Source organism: Scleropages formosus, chromosome 11 (assembly GCF_900964775.1).
Source record: "Scleropages formosus chromosome 11, fSclFor1.1, whole genome shotgun sequence".
NCBI classification, from domain to species: domain Eukaryota; kingdom Metazoa; phylum Chordata; class Actinopteri; order Osteoglossiformes; family Osteoglossidae; genus Scleropages; species Scleropages formosus.
This window is the reverse complement of record NC_041816.1, coordinates 20,011,964-20,037,101: the sequence shown is the minus strand read 5'-3', so window position 1 is coordinate 20,037,101 and position 25,138 is coordinate 20,011,964. Positions and strand designations below refer to the sequence as shown.

The following is a 25,138-nucleotide window of genomic DNA, read 5'->3' as shown; positions in this document are numbered from 1 at the left end:
TGCCTGGGACTCGAACCCTAGCCTAGCCAGCTGAAGGGCTCTCCACTCCGAAACGCTGAGGGGAGAGCGCATCCTTGAGCATCATCATCATCTCCCTCTCGTGTCGTCCTCACGCAGGACTCAGTTCTGGCAGAACTTCACCTAAGAAGATTTAACGCCGGTATAAATAGAATTTTGCGCTCCTCATTGTGGCGCATTGTAGCGCCCCCGAAAGGCGCTCCCGGTGCGGGTCGAGTGCTAAATGTGGAGGTGTACCCGCGGGATCTGCGCTATATTCGCCTCTTGTTTCCCTCTCTTAAAGCAGCTCATTCTTCATGTGGGTTCTCGAACGGATTTGGCGCATTTTAGACTGCGAACCCCTGGATGATCCGACACACAGGGGCTTGTCAGGCTTTATAGATGATAAATTAAAGTAATCTGAGCGTCTGGAGGGTTTTCACTATGCCATGGTTATATGCACAGAACCCGTGCTTCCCACTATTTTACAAAGAAAGAAAGAAAGAAAGAAAGAAAAAGAAAACGTGTGTCGGTTACTCAGGTTTTAGTTAAAGCAAAATTTTACACAAATATACAAATTTCAAAAACTGAGATCAGTATAATTGACTGAAACTTTAATTATCAATGTAAATTCGACAGGTTTGCTAAAGTGAAATAGTAAAGCCATGGAGACAGTAGTCATTCTGAATTGTTGCTTATTATAGGTAGCTAGAAAAACATTTTTTTTTTTTTTTTTTTTTTTTCTGCAGAAGGACACACCAGTACACTCTAAACTAGCAAGAGTGCTGCACTAAGTGGATTTCCATTCAGCTTCGGTCTGACCTGCACATGAGCATTTTGCCATTATGTCCAGTATCAGTTCCTGGCCCTCTAGGTCATATAAAAAAATGCATGGACCAAAGGTCGGAGAAAGAGATTATGTTTTGAAAAATAAGCCGTAGTAAAGCACGGGAGTCTTGCTGCAAGTGCTGCTGTAATCATGAGGCCCTTGGTCATGTGGAGACACCCTGTTGACAGCTCAGGTTAGGTGTGTCCTCTGCATGCAGAGACTAATCTTCTGGGGAGATGAGAGAGCAGCCCTTACAAAGAACACATTCTGGCCAGCTAGGGACACACTGATAAGCTCCAGAGTAAAATCAATGTTTTTGTTATGCTCTCGGTGTAAACTGGGGAAAACTTTAATGTCATACATACCTATCTGCAGTATAGCTTTTGTCACTATAGGATCAATGTGACAGTGCGAAAACTGCAAAAAATGTCTGGTTATTAATAATGTTGGCTGATATGGTAAGGCTTATTTTATCCAGGCTGCAGTGGGATTTCAAGGACAACTTTATCACAGCACCTGTGTTACTAATAATACACATTTACACATGCTCACATGTGATTATGCAGTATGCAGTACAACATGTGACACAGGAAATATGCAAACACACATGCCTTCGGACTGACATAGATACACATGCAAAACATTTTAATATAAGTCCAAAGATTATAAAACAGCCATATAAGCAGTTTTTCACTTAAAGATTTCTATACAATTTATTCTGAAAACATGAAACATAATGTAATAATTGCTTTTTTTAAACAATTATGTTGCAGCCTACCAGCTCATATATATCTGTTTTTGTCTACCATCTCCCTTCACAACCCTGTTTCATGGTATGACATGAAATCATTTTAAACTCTTCATTGTCTTCTTTTTTTACCCATTTGTCTTTTTCATAAAAGTTTAGAACTCCATCATTGTGCAGAAGTCTATCACTGTCAGTCAATGTGCCATTGTTTATGCCTCCATCCTAGTCTAATACTCCATTACCTCCAAACAAAATAGTGTATTACTGCATTTATTGGCAAGTTTTGACATAAAAAAAAAAAAATTAAAAAAAAAATACAAAAAATTCGACATGAAAAAAAATCAACGGTCTAAACCTATCAGTGGGCAACCAAATAAAGTTCAAAATTTGGAGACGAGCATCTGCTGTACTTTTCAGTAGTGTACTTTGTATAAACATTGTGTCTAAAGGTCTAGCTTCAGAAAACAATATACAGCATTGCTTTACATAAAAATAGATGAAAACGTCAATAATGCACTGCAGCATTTGGACTATAAGTGCCGCAAAGAAAGAAAACTGTATATTTTGGGAATATTTATTGAAGTATGGTATACTCCAGAATTATTTACTTGCACTTGATTGTTTTGTCTTCCTTTTGCTGATCCCTTTCACTTTACATGTTCCGTCAGATATATCAGGGAACTGTGCCAACTCGACTGCTTTGGAGGCCCTAGGCAAAATTTGGGAAAAGGGCCCTTCCAGACCATCGTATGATTAATAAACATTATTATTATTATTATTATTATTATTATTTAAAAATATAAGAATCATAATAATATCACATTAGAGAAACAATGATAAACTATGATATCACAGCAAAATTCTAAATATTGCAGTTAATGAGCATCGCTTGTGTTATAAAAAGTGAGGGTTTTTATCAGAGTGAAACAATTTCGATACCTTGGCATGATCTAGACTTCCTGGAGGAAAAACCATCAGTTATATTGTTATATTAAAGCTGCTGGTCCAGTGTATCATTTATACTCATGACAGCGAGTCCACTGAGAAAATCGTTTTGTAGGTCAAAATTGTGCCACATTTTAGTTTTACACTTGATCCACATCAGTCATAAAGGAATTCATAGACCATATTTAAAGGATTGGGTGTTTTCAACACAATATTAATATTAAGTAGAAACTTTTTGTGCTACAAAGGAAATTTTACCTACCATCTGCAAACAGGAAGCATGAAACATAAATTATTTTAAATTTAGAATAATTATATTTAACCACCTGAATAGATTACAAAGCGTGATAAATAATTGCATCTTAGTTCAGAAGTGAAGAGTTTTTCAGTGCTGATCTTTTTTCGACAACAAATGAATCAGTCGTTCCGTTTCTGGGTAAAAGAACATTAAACATCTGTTTATTTAATTAGTGGGACAGCTGGTAGCGTAAGGGTTCGAGCTGTTGCTATAGATCCAAAAGATACCGGTTTGATCCCCACTTCCAGCTGTAGTACCACTGAGCAAGGTACTTACCCTAAAAACTGCTCCACTAGTATTACCCTGCTGTATGAATAATTGTGGGGAGACTGACATTATAAGGTGCTCTGGAGAAAAGTGTCAGCTGAAAGAATATTTGTAATGACAGAGACAAGTAAACTGAGTCCGATGGCTTTGGTAGCTAGGTTCGTAAAGAATTTAACACAGGGGAACTAACGAAATAGCACAGGCTGCTTCGATTGCCGACTGACAAAACATATTACTGAGCTCATTAAACAGTCTTTTGCAGTTAAAACAGTTCGAGATGCCAAAAATGTATTTATCTGCCCGAAAACAACTTGTGCAATAGAATTAATAATGACTGACATTAGCTAAATTTAGGTAGATTCATCAAACAGACTCATTATGAAATGATATACAGTACAAACGCATTTTTATGGTGACTTTCTTGTACATTCATTTTGATAACTAGGGTTTTTAGGGGTCCTGGTGTGTACTGAAAAAGGGCAGCCATTGCCGTCATGGTTGGAGCGGCTGCCTTCAGCTCTGAAGGCTACCGGTTCGATCTCCAGCTGTGGTGCCCTTGAGCAAGGTGCTTGCACTGCAATTGCTCTTGTACGTTCGCCCGGCGGTGTGCCTGGATAACTAGTAGTGGCCCTGCGATGGACTGGCGCCCCATCCAGGGTGTGCCCCCCCCCACCCCTTCATCCTTGCGCCCAATATCTCCGGGATAGAATCCGGCTCGCCGTGACCCTGCTCGGGGACAAGCGGTTGTTGAAATTGTTTGGTGTTTACTGATGTACCCAACTGTTTGTGAACAGCCGACTCGTTTTTTCACTTCCGCAGTGGAAGGTTACCACAAGTTCCATAGAACAAAATTCCCTGAAAAAGTTTCTTCCTTCTCATTCATCACCCCTGCCAGCCTACACCCGTAGTAATATTGTAGTACTGAAAAATAGCCTATATCATACGCCGCGTGGTTTTTGAAAAAAACTCACATTACATTAACAGATCGCACAACAAGGGGCCCATGGTGGCTTTACCGTAGTTTCATTGCATATGATGATTGTTTAATAAATCCATTGAGACGTCCAGTCAATTTACACGGCAAATCGAAATACCGGCTTACATGTCATTAGGGTCATTTATTTAAGCATATCTAATGGATATTACGCAGACCACTGACTTTCAAGGAGATTAGATCAAGATCATGACTTGAACTACTCAGAATGTCTTCCTTGAAGAGTAGTCGTTGCTAAGTTCCACATAACTACAGCTGTATTAGCTTTCTAAAACAGTTAAATGTGGAATGATGTCGGGCCATTGTCATCTCTGGTTATTCAAGCTGTTAATTTATTCATTACTCATTACATTATATAATTGTGCTTGGGTATATAAAAAACAATTTTGGGTAGCCTGAGTTCCTTGCCTCCCCTACAAGACGCTACAAAATGCTAAAATGTTTCATCAGTATCCTTGTTTGAATTCATGAAAGTAATATTATAAAATTTACCTTTGACATTTATCCCACTCGGAGACTTCTGGCCAAAATACACGAGTTTCCTTTTCATCTCACTTGCATGCGTGGTGCTGAATTGCAAATGTATAAACGCTGCTGTAATGAATTGGCAAAGATATCACAGCGAGAGAAAGATTTGTGGGGTGAGGTTTAACATAATTGAATTTCAATCAATATTTATTTTATTTGCATCCGAATGAAACCTGTGCCCGTCTATAGGTCCATTGATTAACTTATAATTTGTCGTGTCCTATAATTTATGCTTCCGTTACACGGCTGTTTGTTTACTGTGTACTGTTTATTTACTGTATGTGCCTGGTATACATCACCATTTCAGTCCTTTTACTTGCGCTTGTGCTTTTCAATCCATCTCTCCTCCAGCACAGGAAAGATAAATCCATTCGGAAGCAGCCTTCATTACTTTGGCATGCTGTAGTTGAGATACAAACTTCTCGGTGAGTTGACTCATTTGGCTGTCCTCATATATAAATGTACACGCTAATAAACCTAATGCATGTCTACTCAAATTTTATATGGGCTGGAGATGGGTAGAGACAGCCAGAGAGGATATATAAACACATTTAAGTGAGACTCATCCTACTTATGTGTCACCTCACCTACCCGACGTGACTTTTCCCCGGGTTTCCTCCGGTGCTCTTAACAAATGACAAAGTTTACCATAAATCCAGGCAATGTCTTAATTGGCCCAGAGGCTTTGCAGCTTCCCAACTGCAAATCAATCAGGGCTCTATGTTTGCTATTGAATAACATTCATCAAGGGTGACCGAATCACCCCTCACATGCGGTGAGGAACCCTTCCCTGCCATTCGGTGACGCGCTCAAGCCTCGGAGACGTGACCAGGCTGCCAGGTCGCACGGAAGGTGTGGATCCGGTGTCCGGAAAGTGAAGGCTGCGCCCCATCCATAGGCTCTGTGCTGCAATGCGGTGTGGCTGTTTTGCCCTGGTTTATATGAGCACGCCGTGGGAGGGTTTAACAATTGATGCAGGCACGTTTAATATCCAGAATGTAACACTCAGTGTGCGACATCAAGGGCATTTTTTTTCTTCGCAGCGCTTCCGAATGCAGTGGCCTTGTTTCCATCGCCCCCGTTTTAATGAAATCAGTTATAAAATCATCAAGAATATTTATGTTAATTTGACCTAATCTGCCCGGAAGCTGGAGTACATGTGAACTTTGTTTTCTGTTTTCCCGCTCTTTATATTTCTTTATTACATTTTATTGCATTTCACCATTGAAGTGCTGCTCTTGTTGCTGTAAATTTACTGTGTATTAATGCCATTTATCGATGGCTAAGGCTGCATGATGTCTTTATAACTGCATTGTCTGAGGTCAGCCAAACATCAGCTCTGGTAATTGCTGACTCTTAACTTTATTATCGAAACACATTTCCTCTTGGTTAGTTTATTACTGCTCCAGGTTGCTTGGTTTATTCTTGTACCAAAGTCACTTTAAATTTTGCCCAACTGGTTATTTCACCAAAACAAGTCATGACGTAACGAGTCAAATACCTTGCCTAAAAGGTACTGCAGTAGGAATATCCCAGGACTTTTGGATGTGCTGAAGGACATAACAGCTATGCGATTTACTTCTTTCCCATCACTTCACCAATTCATTGTTGACATTCACTATTATTTACACTTACTTCGGATTGAATAGAGGTTAAAGCAATTTTTTCGAAGTTGTTTCTTAGAATAATTTATCATAAAACCACAAAGGCATTTCCTTTTTGTAAGTTACAAGGGCATATTGTACTTTTATCTAGAGGTAATAACAGAAGCAAATGTCTGTGTACCTGAACTCTGTGGAATATTTATCTGTTCTTTTCATGGTTTGTACACACCATGCACAGTCACAGTGATCTGGAGCCTATCCCAGGAGCACTGGATGCAAGGCTGGAGGAGGATACACTAGTCCATTGCAGGGTAGCCACTAACATGCACGGTCACTCACCCATTCACACACTAGAGGCAATTTAGCATCACCAGTTCACCTGAACTGCATGTCTTTGGACTGTGGGAGGGAACCAGAGCACCCAGAAACCCACGCAGACATTAAGAGAACATGCAAACACCACACAGAGTGAGTGGGGATGGAATCCATGTTCTCGTGCACCGCCTAGGCGCTCAGAGCTGGCAGTGCTACTAGGTGTGCCACTGTGCCACCACACTCAACAGAATTTATTAATATAATATTGAAAAAGTGAAAAAAAAAATCAAAGATCAAAACTCTGGTTCCTCCTTTTGTAGCATTGCTTTCTGAGGCCAGGGTTGCCTTCAGAATGATTTTAAGAATGAATTACATGACTTTCAAGGCAGAAGGCACAGTCTTAACCCAGAACACACTTCTGCTCAGCTAGCTTTTTATTCATCTCGGAAGGCTTTAAGGATCTTTGCTACAGGTCCCAGCAAGCGTGTGTTTCACAGATGTATGGATGAGTGACCCATTGTAAGTAGTATATCTAGCAGTGTAAGTCACCTTGGTGAGTTAAGGTGTGTGGGCTGATAACACTACATAGAGTTCATTGCAAGCTGCTTTGGAGAAAAGTGTCTGCTAAATAAATGTAAATTTACCATGCAGTGAAACAGTTCACATTTTAAGCTTTTTTTTTAAAAAGCCAATTTACATAGGTATGTTTTCTGTCTATGACATACAGTATTTATCCTCATACCATAGTTGATGGTTGTTGTTTAGTGTTTTTTTGTGGTTTCTCTAGCTTGTGCATAGCTTTGACACTTTGAAAATAGACTGCAAATTTTCCTCCTGCTCCTTTGTGATGTATGCAATTATGCTTTTTTATAACTCAGATGAAGTGCAAATATCCATTGAAGTCAGAAAATGGTCTTTTACAATACAAGAAATACAGCATCTAACAATATAAATTTTTGTGAGACATGATTTGGACCTAGAATAAATACCTTCGACACATCTTCGCAGATTTTTAAGAAGTCTTTTAGCAGACATTAATTAGGTCTTTGCAGACAGGACTTCTGCACGGTTAGAGGACTGAGGTCATGTGTCTCGATTAGTGCTAATAGTCTCCACATTAAAGGACATGCTTCATCATATGCAAACTGGACCAATTCAGATGTGGTCAAAGAGCACGTGGTCTTTGGTTCGCATGAAATCACCCGCTTCAGACTCATCACTCATAAGAATGGTGAGAAACCTCTTTATGCTTTACATCCTTATCCTATGAGATGTGATATTGCAAAGGCAGGAAAACAATTGTGGAATCGCCAAGCTGGTTGAGGAGGAAATGGTCTAACACAGAGCCTTAGATTTTCAACAAAGAACCCAAACAGTAAAATATGACCAAGCGTATTGGGAAAACAAACAATAGCCTGCTGAACTAAGCAAAATTACCAGCAAAAGACCAACATAAAGCAGAGGGGCATATGAGACAACTCAGAAGAATTACACATATAGGAAGGCACACACACTCTTTTCCTTCAAACACACAATCACTGAATTAAATATATCATTTAAATGTATAGTTTTAATAGAAAAGTACCTTGACGCTTGTATTATTTAACAAATAGATATTTGCAATTATAATTTTGCACAAAGTGAGGGACACCTTCATAATAGTGAGGAGAAAAGATAAGGTTGTTGTTTTACTTCACTTTGTTCATTCATAAGTAGACTGATGGGCTCGCTACTGTACGTTGACAGTTCTGCCATTGGCATGCGGTAAACACAGTTAATCCAGTTAGAAAAGACTTGGGGTCCTTTGCTTGTGTAAGGCAACACACACCCGAGGCTAATTTGAGGTGGAAATTACACACTAGTGAGGAAATGCGCTATCGATCTCTCACACTTCAGAGATGCCTTACATAAAAGACAAACAAGGCACCAAATGGACCCCCCAAAATCCTATGCGGAGTAATTATATAAAAACAACAATTCTTCGTCTTTGGCTTTGGGACAGAAATAAGGCTGCACATCTGACAAGGATTTTTTCACTTTCCATTGTGCTTCTGGAATGCAATTATGTTGATTAACAAATCTGTTTAAGCTTAGATGAGCTCTGCCCCTCAGTATGATGCTCCCTGGTTTACATAATCCACTGTACTTAGCCTGCTAATGGAACTCGTGTTTTTACAATTCCAGACTGGCTTATGGAGGGGAGGGAAAAAAAAAAAAAAAAAAAAACAAACTCTAAATGTAAGTCAACAAGATCTAGCAGTACTCATAAACACTGTTAAATGTATATACTTAATTTACTCTTATAAAGTATGCATCACTAATATGCATAGTTCTCATGCACTGAAAAATAATAAAACTATACATAAAATTGACCTAGTGTACAAATGTGTTTAACAGTCCCATCCATTATGAAGTAATTATATGTTTTGTCTTATATTCAATATCTTTGACGAAGGGTAAGAAAAGTTCTGTGGCATCCGCTTTTCTTACGATACGTGTACATTTCACAAGAACCATACATTTACGTGTACTGTATATCTGTTCTTCTTTATTCTGCATCAAATATTACGTACAATGCAAAGGTGTACCTTGATCAGCACACAGGGTTAATTTTTAGGTGGTCATACACATGGATACACTTTCCCTTTTACAAATTCAGATCTACCACCTCCCCATTAGACCTACCTACTTACCTGGCCATTACTGTTGAGTGAACCGTTTGACCAGTTTGAATTACTGTGGTGTAACAATGTATGAGGTATTGGGGGTCACACACACACACACACACACACACACACACACAGTATGTCCTCCCACACTCCTTTGCTACGCCAGTGCTGATATACAAATCCACTTATACAGTCAGCAACTCTTCTGCAGTGCATATTTTACTGAGTGAATTTTGAATATATATATACATATATAGATTGTGAAAAAAAAAATCTTTTATATTTCAACCATATTTTGAAGAGTCTTCGTGGTTCTATTTATAATGCAGAAGCATGCAGTGAGAAAGGCGTCTTTAAGCACTCAGTCGTGTCATAGTCAGTCTTTTAGATGCCTTTGTGGCAATGCCCTGAGGTTACCTGTAGGGAAAAGTGTTGTACAGAAAGACACCAAAAGGGATTGTTCTAGAATTCACACAATTCATCTGCTGTATCCTTACATTAGCCTCGGATTAACTAGGTTTCGGGTGGCACAGAGGCACAGCGAGTAGTGCTGCTGTCTCACAGTGCCTGGGTGGTGTAAGAGGACGTGGTTTTGATCCCCACTCTGGCTGTGTGGAGTTTTCATGTTCTCCCCGTGTCTGCGTGGGCTTCTACCAGGTGCTCTGGTTTCCTCCCACAGTCCAAAGACATGCTGTTCAGGTTCCCCCATAGTGTTTGAGTGCCAGAGAGAGTGTGTTCCACTGATGTATGGATGAGTGACCCATTGTAAGTAAAAGTATCTAGCAGTGTAAGTCACCGCAGTGAAGAAGGTGTGTGGCCTAGTAACACTACATAGAGTTCGTTGGAAGTCGCGTTGGAGAAAAGCATCTGTAAATAAATAAATGTAAACTAAGCAGAAGCAAATACAATAGATGAGTCCACAGATGGTATATGTTGATAAAAGTATTGGAATTTATGAGTTCAAACTGCTTGTTGGTCACTGCATTTTGTTGAAACTTCTCCGTACCACTAATAAGAATGTTAACACACATTAATACACAGTAGATCCCTATACACAGTAGGTATCATTCCCTACACCCCTGGAATACACACTAGAGTCATAATTTCAGTGCATTTATTTGTCTGCACTTTGTCTTAATGTTGGAGGCAAAAGCAATGGTGTCTACACTGTGCTTTCGTGTTTGTCTCCAGATGCTCTGGTGGGGCCTGTGTAACCTGGCTCAACCCTGTCCTCTCACAAAAAGAAAATTCAACATATGTGGTAGAATCCATCATACCATATTATCTCCCCAAGATGAGAATGTAAAAAGATTATCAGATACGATGCCTGAAATAAAAGCATGTTTGTGGTGTGTCCCTAAAGAGTCTTTGGACATAAACGTGATTGAACAGGATCAACACATTAGAGCTTGGGGAGATTTAAAGTGCCACTATGGAGTCTTAGTCAGCATACATATTAAATTCACAAAATTACATATGAATCCTTCACAGTGCAGTTACAGGAAATTCAGTGTGTAAATAGTTTTAAAATGGCCAAAGCTGGCAAAACATATTTTTGAACAATAATAACTATAATTTTCAGATATTAATGATGGATGCATTGACTTGGAACACTTTTTTTATGAACTTTCAATTTTTCACTGTGCCTGTAGTGTGTAATTGTGGCAAATATAGTATTATTCATCAAACATCACATTTATCTCCAGTCATATATAATCTTAATATATAACAGGGTAAAAAATAGCACGTTTTCATGCATATGAAAGCGCGTATTATTTATAACAAACTGAGGGTGACATATAAGGGCATATATCTCTGAACAAACTGTTGTAAGAAATAAAACCTGATAACTAGATGCTGGGCAGATGCTGGATCAGTCTTATCCTTACCGAGTCGTCTATGAGGCTCAAGTGAGGTGTGTGTGTGTGTGTGCAGCTCAGTGTGTTTTCTGTTTCACTTCTGGTTACTGCATATTGGTGTTATTTGTCTTGTCATACAGATAAGCGTAGAGGGTTTCTGTGCTACAGTAACATCATTGCGTTTCAGTAACCCTGGCAAAGACCCCTGCTGTGGGGGCAGGGTAAAGATTTATGGCGCAGGCTTATAGTATCAGGCTTTCCCTGTTAAGAGGTTCAGAGGTCAGCCTCATGTTGTTTATGACACTTCAGCAGTCATGATCTCTGAAGTCCTCCTCCTGGAATTCCTGGAGGAAAAGCTGGAAATGACAGGTCCCGCTGTGTTTGTGCACAATGAAGGTGGCTAACCAAGGGGTTAAGGTGTTCTAGGGCATGCAATTCACAGACCTGTAAGATTTCAGAGCCCTGGTACCCTGATGAACTCAGTGTGAGACTTATTCTATATGTGAACGAAAACTGTAATGCAAATGATTGCTGAAACTGTTTTGTTGCTTTCATTTTAATTTGCTGATGGAATCAGAATGGAATGGAAATGGAAAATGATGGTGCACTTTTGAGCTGTAGATCTCCTGCTTTCCCTCACTAATTGAAATATATAAAAACAAAGAAATAACAAGTTTTTAAAAATTTTAATGCAGTTTCACAATAAAACTCTTGATCAAAAGTTTTGCGTAAATAGTACAAACAAATACAGAAAATGTAATTACAGGCTTTTACTTTTAGAAAAGAAATTACAGCAAAGCTGTGTTTTGCTAAGTGACATTTTTTTTTTTTTAAATGGTAAAAAACTTCAGTCCTTCTGAAAACATTCTCATTAGTTAATGGTGTTTTATCCTATGGATCACAGAGTATTTTTGGATGGAATGATTATTAGGTCTTAAATAATTTGTATGATGACAGTTTATGCTGAACATCATTTTCCCCTTAATATCATTGAAACAGAAAAAAAAAAAAAAGGAACTGAACCTTTGACCGCAGACCCAAAAATATATAAACTGTGGAGTTCTTATCCTAAGGACACAGAAGATCTGTAGTGTTTATGGCTGATGTCATTCTCTCTAGTGAATGCATTCAGCCAAAGAACTCTGCTACCCAACACTATTATAGTTATAGATGCAAGTGAACTCTGCCAGACACAGAATATACCTTACATAATCTTTCTCACTTAAACCTCTCCAAACCAAACAGACACAGTGAACAGCTTAAAAATACAATATTGCTGCTGTTCAGTATGCAGGCTATAAGATCATGGCTGGTCATAAAGACATACAGCGTTTGTATATCAGACATGAAATGTGTTATATGTAACAGCAGGATTTCATATAAGGAAAATAGAATATATGAAGCAGGTCTTACCTTTTGTGTCTTTAGTTTTGTCTGTCCTTGCAAGCCAAGGAAGTGCTCTTCCTCTCTAGGAGTAGCTTGAGTCCTGCCTTTTGTCATGGTTGAAAGTCGGTCGGTAGATTGCTTCTTTGCTTCTCCTCCCCATGCATCTCATCACATCTCCTGCAAAGTTATTTATCTGGAATAGAGGAAAAGGAAGAGAGATGGGAAGAGGCCACGTGAGCCACTGAAGGGTTAGTGTGCATTAAGTTGTTGAAGCTATGGATGGAGTCAGAGGTAAAAGGATTGAACCCAACGAAGTCAGGCCAAGGCAGCCAGCCCTGGTGGAAGTCATCAGTTAGTCATGCATGAAGATGAGGACAGAAAGAAGGGGTTGCAGAGGTAAGGGAGGCAGACTGTGGCAGTCTTTGCTGATGTCTCGTGTCTGACGAGAGAGGGTGAGCAGGAGTCGTACAGAAAGGGCAGGTCAGCGGGGATGGAGGGGAACTTCGGCTGTGTGCAGATGTAAGGCCTGTCTGTCTCGTGTCAGTATTGCTGACATCCTATGGTTAAATGCAATGCAGGCTGGCAAGTTTCTGGGGAAAATAACATTTTATGACAGTTTTTCACCGCAGTTGTCTTTTATAATATCTCTTTTACATTCTTTTGTGCAGTAGTTTCTTTTTGAACATTACAGTCGCAAGACCACAGACAGGACATCCCATTGTGGTGTCGTAGATCTATCTATCTATCTATCTATCTATCTATCTATCTATCTAATATTTGTTTATCTTGTAATTTTTGGTATCTTTATATCAGACTGAACCAATGGACTAACTTTTGAACTATATATTTTATTTTGTCTACATATAATAGCAACATATAAAATTGTCTGTATACCTCTTGGTCTGCATTAATGGGTCTTGAAATTATTTCATAAGGGGAAACAACTTGCAATGGAACTTTTCTCCAGCAATCTGTAATTCTGCATCAAAGGGTCCTTGAGGGTTTCTATTTGATTGGAGTTGATTTGGATGGCTTATATCAAGGAGTTGTGTAATCAAAAATAATAGAGGCCATAATTATACCAATTATGTCAAGGATGAAACACAATCGGTCCACCACTTTGGCAAACCCTTCATTAACTAGAAGTAGTTTTATGGGGTTCACAAGGACACATTTTTTGCTAAAAGAACAGTCAATATCAGTTTGCCAATGGTGAGGTCAGAACTTAACCTACCTAACAGCATTTCCTATAAATCTGTCATAATTACCACTAACTGTGCTATTTTTAAATTTGGTGTTTTGGAAAAAAAACTGTATGTTCTATCACCTTTACCTTTGAAAGAGTCAAACTGGCATTACAATGCATCTAGTGAGACTGGATGAGTTTTGATTGAAAGAGAGTCAGATTTTCTGTCTGCATGATGATTATGCAGTTTATCCATAAGAGTATATTGCCTGTCGTAAGAAATGCTGAATCGATGATACTGATTTTTGTTCTGGACAATAATATAGAGCTTTCTAATGGAGGTAATGGACTTGGGCCATATTAGGATGTTCTTTCTCTCTGTATCATTATGAAACCGGAAAGACCTTTCACCTTTGAAGAAGGAGTGCTGGGATACAGATCTCCATTACTGTCAATAATTTGGCAACGTTTCAGGATCTGGCTCTTGAGCTGAGAGGCAGGTAAAAAAAAGAGCATAAAATAATGCATAGTGGGTAGACCCACATATTAAGTGAAGTGAGTCTTGCTTGGTTTTATCGCTGCTACTTTCCGGTGGTGGATTAGAGCAACCGCCCAAAGCAGCATTTGCTGTAGTCCAGTTTGACTAGCTGCAAGTGTGTGCAATTCATAGCACTGTGCTGCAATCTCTCAATAATATCCTCAGCACTGAGTGCAGGCTATGCACCAGCCTCAGAGATATCACTGATCCCCAGAAAGTTTTTCAAACTAACATTACTGAAGTGATTCAGACATCTCGATCATTCCACTTTTTGGCGTATACATAAAATATGTCTGTTCGGATTTTCTCCACCTGGCCTCAGTAGTTGCAGCAAACACTGGCAAATGAATCTCCCTGTACAACCTTGCTTCTTTGACTGGTTGTCGAATCCCAGGCACACTTACATTTAATGGTTTATCAGGTGTTTTTATGCAAAGCAATGCACACTTCAGGGTATACAAAAATGCATTCTGCACCATATGTTCATTTAGCTGATGCTTTTCTCCAATTTATGGTAAAAAAAATTGCTAAAAATAGCTGGATGTGGGAATCAAACCTGCAACTCTAAAGTGTAGAGGCAGTAGTTCCAACCACCTCACGACCAGCTGCCACCATCCCAGACTAAGAGATTTAGTTGTAAACAAGAGCAAACTATATGTTGCTTGTCTCGTACCATTTCGTTGGCACGTCACTCATGTCGCTGCCTATACATTTTAGAGTTTCATAGGAAACACAGAGGTGATTAAGAGAGATGGTGTTATGCAAATTTATGTAGCTGTTAGGAGATCTGGAAAGAAGTGAGGTCAGAGAGAGATGAGTTTTGAAAGCCTTCTTGACTGCTGGGGGGATTTAGCACTGCTGAGGGAGACAGGGAGCTCATTCCAGTATAATGGGGCCGAAAACACTAGCTTTTACACATTAAATTTTGGAATTATTAAGTGGTTACGGGTGAAGAAGAGTAGCATTCTTGCTGGGGGCGGGGTAGGTTATCATCAGGTTGTGTAAATATTGGTTTACTTGATACTTTAACTGCCTTTTCTAATTGTAATTATAGTCTCGGACTTGATATGGACAGCCACAGGCAGTCATTGGAGAGAAACAAGGTGGACAAACTTGAAAAAAATTTTCTCAAGTCAAACACAACCCAAGTCAAGGTGTTTGTAACCTTGGAAAAGGCTTGATGGCAAAGACCGGAAGACCAGGCAGGAAAGAGCAGCAGTGGTAAAGTGGGTTATCGCCATGGCCTGGACAAGAAGCGGTGTAGAGTATGTTTTGAGGTAGGGGTGATCCTGTGAATGTCATACAAGAGGTATCTGTAGGACCAGGTTATGCCTTCATTATGCTTGAAGAAGCAGAGATTTGAGTTGACTGTTAATCCTGGGCTCTTGACTGATGAAGATGATAAAATGAGTAAATTTACCGGTTTGATAAAAATTGCCAACAGTGGATGGACCTGCTGGGAGATGAGTGATCTCATTGTAGTGTCAGTCATCGAAGCATCAGACATCATTTTTTGTTTGTGCTTCACCGCATGGCTAAGTGGAACAGATATGAAATGTATGGTTATAAAATAAAAACAAAAACATAATTGTGCAACCGAACAACCAGAATTGTTGGTAATCAGGGTTGGATGCATTTGGTCATGACAGCCAGTGTATAAGCTGTGCCGCAGGCACTCTCAAAATATGCCTCTCCCTGACTCCCTGATCAGGCGCCCACAACACTAGTGTGCTGGAGCCTTTGGCCCTGCGTGGAGACCATAAAGCTGTTCCCAGTGAAATTGATCATCTCAATTGGTCACTACTGAGAAAATTGCCTATAAAACATGACGCATAACAAACAAGATCTTTTGGTGAGCTGCCCATACAGATGAGTGTTATTAAGCCACAACTATAACATATAAGGGTATCTGCTGAGCACTACCTTAAAAATTCAAAACAAAGCACAAATCACAGCAGGGCTCAGCTGGGTCTCAGTTCCATATCACAATAAAATGGACTAGTGAATACCAACAAAAGTCTCCAGCTGCGAACTGAAACTGAAAGGGCAGCTATTCTACATGGTACATAATTGCTCAATTTTATTTTATACAAAAATATTTAAAGGTGTTTAATAAATATTTCAAATCTGATAAAACATAAGCGTTGTAGTTTTTCATCTTTGCTGGTTCTGTTATACCGCATTGATTATTACACACGCACATGTTGTCTGAAACGGCTTGTCTCAACCCGGGGCGCGGTAAACCCGGCAACACAGGGCGCAAAGCCAGAGGGGGAGTGGACACACCCAGGATAGGACGCCAATCTGTCATAAGACACCCCAAGTGGGACTTGAACCCCAGACCGCAGGCACAGACCAAACCCGTTGTGCCATCATGGCCCCCTGCATTGGTTGTTTATAAGTTACTAATTTGTTTATTGTGTAAGAAAAGAGAGGCTTTGATTCCACATCATTTTCATTGTATCGGACTTTGGCTGAAAGTTCCCTCCCTCAGAATCAGAAGTTCTCAACATTTCTCAGGGTTCGAAAGACAGATTCAGGACACCTGCATACTGCAGACAATACATCACGTTAAAACCTCCCTCTTTGCATTACAGTGTCTGGTGGGATGACTTCACTAGTGAGCCTATTACATCTCTCTGACACATTTTTGGTTAGTTTTTTCGTTTCTCCATGATTGCAGCTGCAGTCATGTGGAGTGGAAGATCATGCTTGAATGGTACACTGCCTGGAAGGTAACAAGAACATTTACTAAATGAGCAGAGGTCGTGTTGGTGCCAGAGTAGTAATGAATAAATCGTACAAAGCAAAGCCTCAGTGCTCTATCCATTTCATTTGAAGGTGTCTTGTAAGCCTATTATTATTATTATTATTATTATTATTATTATTAATGCTGTTGTGGCTGTTTTCATTAGCATGGTCTTGCTCATTTTCATAATACCTTCTATTTGGATAGGCTACTAAAAATTATGGTGATAATGTCATAAACTAATGGAGCTGAGGAAAAAAGCAAAATGTCACTTGTGATTGGCAGCAGCTTTTCATCCTGTATTTTGTCTCATATTTTGGTAATTTGTACTAAGATTGTCTTTCATGCACCGAAGGTCCACATATCAAATACCAGATAAAGAGCGTTCTCGAAGGATGTTATCTATATAAATGTGCACTGTTTGAGGGACACTCTTCTGGCTGAGACAGTGCTTGAAGAATTTACAGGAAACCAGGGACACTAGACTAGCAAGCAGACTGCCATCAAAAGGAAAATCAGACCATGAGGAAGTGATTTACAAAAGGCTACAATGATGTATGAAGGAAGCAGGAAAATTAACCTTGAACAGATTAATGTAGGATTTTCTAGACTCCTTGACTTCCCATTTCAAACACAAGTTTTTTAAATTTCATTCAATTTAGAATGGGGGCACAGTGGTGCAGCGGGTTGACCTGGGTCTTGCTCTCCGGTGGGTCTTGGCTTCAAGTGCTGCTTGGGGTGCCTTGTGACAGACTGGCATCCTCTCCTGGGTTTGTCCCTGCCCCATCCAGCCTTTCACCCCGTGTTGCTGGGTTAGGCTCCAGCTCCCCACGACCCATATGGCACAAGTGGTTTCAGATGGTGTGTGTAAATTCAAAATGACCTTCTTGAAGTAAGTTTTTTTTTAACATTCCAGTGCATAAATAAGATGAATTATATACAAAATTATATAATGTTACAACCCCAAGATGGTTTAGGAGTGTAGAAGGGTGTAACATCAAAGTCTTTGTACCAAGTTATGAGTTATAAATTGACAAGACAGCAAATGGGGTGCACGAACAGGAGTGTGTTTCATGTTCTGGTGAAAGGGCAGAAAATGAAAATGTAGAAAAATAAAGAGACAAGTAAACCTTACAAAAGTGGACAGAAAGAAAAGTGAAATCAAAGAAAGAAAAAACCCTAACTGTTGTAGACTAGCTACTTTCTAACTTTTCTAAAATGAAAAAGTGATGCAAAGAATCAGTTCCTGAGAAACAATGTTTCATTTGACGATGGGTCTAAATATTGCAGTTTTTATGCAGAGACCTACATCAGAACTACATTAATGGTTTTTGTTAGTTTGGAGCTGGTGGGCAGTACCAGCCGAGCTGTGGCAAAGGCGGGGGTGCATCGATGGACAGCTCCACGCAGTTCGCCCTGTGCTCAAATAGAATAATGACCAGCTGCGGTCCAATGAGACAGCATCAGAAGGGGCGTTAAAGCAGCTGGTCTGATGACTTTGTGAGAGGAAGTTTGGGAAGTATTTGGGTAGCAAAGCGCCACAGTGAGTAGTGCTGCTGTCTCACAGCACTTGGATGGTGTGATAGGATGTGAGTTCGATCCCTGCTCTGTCTGTGTGGAGTTTGCATGTTCTCCCCGTGTCTGTGTGGGTTTCCTCTGGGTGCTCTGGTCTCCTCCCACAGTCCAAAGACATGCTGTTCAGGTTCCCCTATAGTGTGTGAGTGACAGAGAGAGTGTGTTTTACTGATGTATGGATGAGTGACCCAGTGTAAGTAGTGTATCTAACAGTGTAAGTCACCATGGTGAATAAGGTGTGTGGGCTGAAAACACTACATAGAGTTCCTTGGAAGTTGCTTTGGAGAAAAGCTTCTGCTAAATAAATAAATGTAAATGTAGGTGTTTTCAGGGAGCTGAGAGGTTCTCAGGGTAGTGGTTTTCCTGCTCAGTTTTTTTTTTGGATTTTTGTTCACTTCTGAGTTGTATTGCAAGTGCTTATTTTGAGTTTTTGATTTAAAAGGGCCATGTCCCTAGCATTGTAGCCTGGGAGTGGACATAACTGAAGATGAGCATGATTTTGTAATGATAGGACTCTCAATGACTGGTACTGCACACACCCCTGGTACAAAACTCACTGGACATCTTCAGTGTCCTCAAATCATTATAGCCTCTAAAGGGTGAGGTATTACTTACTGCTCTGGATGTGCAAGGTCTGCATGGCAATACCACCCATTCAGGTGGTTTTGATGTGCTAATATTCCTGCCGCCACAAATTGAACCCATGGCATTGACAAGACTCTATAAATTTACATTTACATTATTTATTTAGCAGATGCTTCCAGTGAACTCTATGTAATGTTATGAGCCCACACACCTTATTCACCAAGGTAACTTACACTGCTAGGTACACTACTTACAATGGGTCATTCATCCTTACATCAGTCGAACACACTCTCTCTATCACTCACACACTCACACAATTAGCACATTTATTGAGACTATATACTGTTTTTGTCAAAATAGTACTCTTACATTATTTAACCCTTTTCGCTAATGTAGCTTACAGTGTTAAGCTACTTTCGGTAATTTACCCCATAGATATGAAGCAAATGGGTAGTTTTTCCTGGAGCAATTTATATGGTAAGAGCCTTGCTCAAGGGCGCTGTAGGAGGAGGTAGGATTTAAACCTAGGCTCCTTTTCTGCTTGGTAACATCAAAACTACCTTGATAGCTTTCTGTATTGACCCTTTTTGGAATTATTACATTAATTATATCCTTTGCTGTGCATTGATTTAATGCCAGTTTATTTCAATTTATTTAAAGGTCAAGGGTAAACCACTGATCTGTGTACAGATTGTTATTTGAAGATGATATCGTTAGTCTTTACATACCTTCAATGGATCCTAACCTAAACCAATACAAAGCAGTATGAACATTTTTAAGATCTTGTAGCAGAGATTAAGACCATTTACAGTAAGGGGTGGATGTACTGTATCCATTCAGGAGAGAATTTCACATCTTTTTCAGCACAAATTTAAAATTATCCACTGAATTTTAGCAACCACCCACACTCGTTCACACACCCCCGTCAAATCAAAAAAGTTATCGTTAAATTGGTTTCACGTCCTCTGCACTCATGCACATTTTTCTTTTGTTTCCTAACCCATATTGAAATCACAAATATGGGCTAGTGTAGACTTGTGTGTGGTTACAGCACGCTGACCTCTGTAAATAAAACCACATCGGAGTTTGATTAGAACTTGAGACCACTGATGTCCTGTTGCTCTACACTTTGCAGAGGCTTGCCAAGACACCTCCACATTTACATAAGTACATAGTAGTTAAATGGGATAAATCACTAAGAATTTTTATAAAAGATATATTTTATTTTTAATGTAATATTAACTCCACCTAGTATAACGATTATGGTCCAGTTATTAGATGATTGTGCATACGGTGATCATATAGGGGGGTGGACACTTTATCGCTTATACCTCTCTAAGTGTATCCATGGATCAGCAAAATTCTTCCTGCATAAAAATTGTTTTTGGGGCATAGCTTTATATTCAGGTATTACTTTTTTTTTTTCTTGAAATGCCACAAATACAAAAATACATATTTCCTTTTCATCCTTCAATATACTGTAAATACTAACCTAAACCAGTATAAAGACTGCACTATGTTCTGGGGTAGCCTGTAGCATAATGGTTAGGGTCATGACCTTCTAATCAAAGAAACTAGGTTTAAATCAAATTCCTCCTCGAGTAATTTTAACCGAAGTACTTACCCTTAAAGCTATAGCAAATATTACCCAGCAGTAGAAATTGGTAAATATTGTAAGTAGCTTAGTATACAAAAAATGGCACCGTAAAATCAGTTGCTTTGGAGAAAAGCATTAGCTAGATGAGTGAATAATATTTAATTTTTCGTAACATCAGCAATTTTAAGTACCTTCTAAGTCAAAAAAGACTTTGGGTCTGGGTAGTTTCCTCCTCTGAGGGGAAATCATGATCCATAACAGCGCTATTGCTTGTTATTCTAATGACCTGCTATGACTTTTGCTCACTGCAAACTGTTGATGAAGAAAACTTTCTTTCCTCTGCTTGCCAGTGTCGGTTAGTTTCTTTCTTTTGCCCTGTTTTACAATAGGTGCACGTGTGTAGTCGCACAGAAACACAGCTTAATGATGAGGTATCCATGCAAGAGTCTCATGGGCAAACAAGGTTTATTACTAGGCCCCTTGTGGCAAATACAGTATGTGCCCTACTTTGCAGAGTTCATTGGAGCTGCAAAATAACTCATATCTAGCTCATGCCAGATCTAGTGTTCCCCTACCAAGACCCATCCTGGATCCCATCTTCACCTCATCATTTACCCATGAGTGGGCAGAGAAATCTGAGGTTAACTATTAAATTATAGTATAGAGTAAAAGCTGTTATTTTAGATTACATCATTCTCATAGTCCAAATTATCCAAAACATCCCATCTCAGGGCAGCAGATACAGTTCCTGCCATTGAGGGACTCAAGTTTCAACCTTACCTCCTGCTATAGTAAGATGCGTACCCGAAATTGTTCCAGAACAAAAAAACATAGTTGTATAAAATGGGAAAATAAGTGTAAGTTGTTTAGAATTGAAATTGTACACCATAAGCCATGTTGGGCAGCTCTGTGAGCAAAATGATTGTTCACAATATCACATCTGTGGCTTGAGTCCTATAAAAGAGGTTGAACCCTTTTTCATTTGAACAGTGTAGTTTTTATTTCCTCTTTTCCTCTTAAAGCCAACATATGGACCAACCTCTTAATTTTACAGTGCAAAGAAAAGACATGGGCTGAGATTTGGCATGGTTTTATAATGCCATCATTAAACATTAAAGCTGAAGGAAGAGTAAAATAATGAAAGCATATTCCTCCTCATCTGTTTTTAAAAAATGCACAAAAATCTGTGTCTAAAATCAGACCTGGATGAGATAACAAGGACATTTTTCCCTCTCTGGGTGGGAAAGGGTTCTCAAGAGCTAAATCAAGAAAGGAGTTCATTATCGTAGCTCTACTTATCATATGCTGTGCTAATGGAAAAAGTGTGAGGTGTGAGATTTCGTTTAATGAACAAGATCTCTTCTTCTGATCAATGCTTTGCTAAAAAAATTAAAATCTCGCTTTACAGGGAGGGATACCATTAAGGCCGGGCTATTTAAATGAAAGCTTTTTGCATCCTAATTATATTACACAGTGTTTCATAAAATTCTGGACTGATTCACATTAGCAAAGGTGGTTTGCTTCTTTTATCTTTAAAACATTTTTAGTTCTTAGGTGCAAAGGTCTGTGTGCGTGTGTGTGTTTTCCTCTGCAAGGGTGTGTTCTGTTCTGTTTTGTTTTAGGACCCCCCTACCCTTATACCTACATTTTTCCAGCACAGTTAAGTAAGGTAAAATCCAACCACATCTCTTTCATAACATCAGTCCCTGAGGGGGTTTGAAAGTAACAGCAGCTGGACTCAAACCCTTGTTGGTTGGACTGCTGGGCCACCAGGCATGATCTGAGGAAGTCCCCTGTTTCGTTCTCTGCAGAGGCTCACCTTGCAGTCACAGCCACATCTCCTTTGCAGTCTGTTCAAGTGGTTCCCCAACTTTCTTGGTGGCAGGGATCAGTTCAGTCTTTTTCTGCTCTGGTTACCCTAAACACTGCATCATGTTACTGTAGCAGTGAAGGAAAACCGGTTATCTTTTGTTACATATTCATTAAATTTGTATTTCAGGTTGAAAGATCAATTTGAGGCTAAAATACAGAATGTAGGCTTATATTTCTTGGTTGTGGTTTACATACATCTTAAGACTTGTTTGAACAATGTCATGTGTTTTTTTAGTCTCCCCAATGGATAATTGTCTTATTACATTATGAACTTCTGTCCAGTGAGTTTGGAGGCATTTTTTGGGCATGGGATATGCTGAAGAAAGCAAGAACCCCTGAATCCAGTTAGCAAAAATACTTTACTGGTTCAGACAAAGCACAGCACAAAAAATAAAATAGTAACTAAGATAAGGTAAAATTGTAGGTGAAATACTGAAACAAAGAGGTAAGCAGCAAGAGATAAACAAGATTGGAGTGCTCAACCATTGGTGTCAATAAAGTTAAGGTTATTGACAAGGTTAGAAGGTTAATTAAGCACCGAATTCACCAGAGACGATTTTTTTTTCCCACAGAAGACAAGATGTTTCTGTACACTTCCAAATTCATTCTGCTGCTACCATCATCACTTGTGTCATCAATAAAGATCAATGAGCCATTTCCGCAGACAGCCATTCATGGCCGAGCCACGACACTGCGTCCCCCATGCTTTGCCGATGACTTGATGGGCTTGGGGTGATTTCAGTCCCTCTGTTTTTCCACACGTTTACATTTCATTCAGATTGATAAGATTTATCTGTCCTGAAAACTTTTTCCCAGGTCTCTTCCGGCTCATATTTGTATTTCTTTGAAAATTTCAATGAGGCCTTTCTGTTCATGGTCCTGATGAAGGGTTTGTATTTTGCACAGTAGTGCGTGTGTCTTGCTCTGTAGCTTCTGTACTGTATATCTTCTCTCAAAATTTTCTATGAATGCTGAACCGTGATGCTTTAATCCGTTCACTCTGCAGATAGCCTGTGATTCCTTTGCCTGCTATTTTGGGGTTTTCCACAATAGTGTACTAATTCTTCTGCCACAGTTGCTGTGGTCTTCCTTCAATGACCTAGTCACTGGAAATGCTTTATTCCTCCTGTAATATTTTCTTTTTCAAGATCTTCTATACTGTTGATTTTACCATGCCCAGTAGCTCTGCAATGGTTATAACTGTCTTTATCTGAACTTCAGAATTGTTTGCTTTTCCATCTAAGTCTAGTTTTTGTCCCAGTTTCATCAACCAGACTCATAAGGCAAGCCGAAATGGCTACAACCAGTTCTGCACATTCACTGCTCTTCCATATGTGCACGATTGAGGGACCAAGGAACACTTTAACAATTAAAAACATTACCTATTCTCAGCTGAAACTGTGGGTCTAATAATAACAAATGACACTGTTCCAATATGTTTGAGGATATTTGGAAAACCTTACTCAGAAATAAAAGCTGACATTTAGTACTTCAGCCACATATTCTTGTTTTCTTTTGAGAACACACACTTCATCAGTATGAAACACACACACAGTTTCAGAACCGCTTGTCCCTTACGGGGTCACGGGGAACCGGAGCCTACCCGGCAACACAGGGCGTAAGGCCAGAGGGGGAGGGGACACACCCAGGACGGGATGCCAGTCCGCCGCAAGGCACCCCAAGCGGGACTCGAACCCCAGACCCACCGGAGAGCAGGACTGTGGTCCAACCCACTGCACCACCCCGCCCAGTATGAAACAAAAATTTCCAATTTTACATCCCTGTCTTAATATGTATGCTTCTCGCTGTATTTTTATTGAGTTAATTACCAATACATAATGATTTTTAGGAGTTTTTAATTGGACTAAATGAAAAATTTGCATTAAAATTACACTTTGTTATATAATCAAAGATTCTCTCTGTGTCTCCCATGACATTACATTATTCTGGGGATAATCTCCCCTAAGTTTGCTAATATTACAGCAACATCATATCATATCAGATTTACATAAGAGTGCTACTTAACAACAGGCTTCTTGCTGGTCTTTTATTAAGACTGTTCCATGACTCTCAGGGGCACCTTCATGGCCCTCATTTGGACCGCGACTGTGGGTTAAGAAACCAATGGCCGCGATGAAGGCACCCAGTGGGCTTTACACCTTATCTGGCAGTGTGTTTTCATGAGAACCTTCTCAACAAACCATCATGGAAAATTCAGCCAGTCTTTTCCTTTCTTCCTTCTTATAGTAGCCCAGATGGTCACATTGAATGCCTGCTGCTCTAATAGGTAAAAATCCATGGAGTCAGCTACTGTCTTTTGGAGGGGACTTGAGCTACCCTGTGATTGCCGGAAGCCATGAGAGACAGAATAAAGAATGGAGAAGTCTGTTTATTTGATTGACCTCATGCTAAGGAAGATAAAGGAAGCTCCCCCGGTGCACTGAGCAGAAATTCAGCATTATGTGACAAAAATTAATCACCCAAGGGTACAGGATCCCTCACAGGCATATATTTCTTTTTCTGATCGCAAACTTCTCATGCCTCATCGGAAAATTTAAGCAGTTCTAAAAATATCAAATCCTGTGAGAACTGTGGCA

General features: G+C 39.6%; 1 protein-coding gene across 4 annotated transcripts in view; it reads left to right on the top strand.

Annotated features, from left to right (window-relative positions):
- LOC108941133 (LARGE xylosyl- and glucuronyltransferase 2) overlaps positions 1 to 25,138 on the top strand; it is an 85,869-nt gene that overhangs the window by 42,969 nt on the left and 17,762 nt on the right. The window lies entirely within an intron of this gene.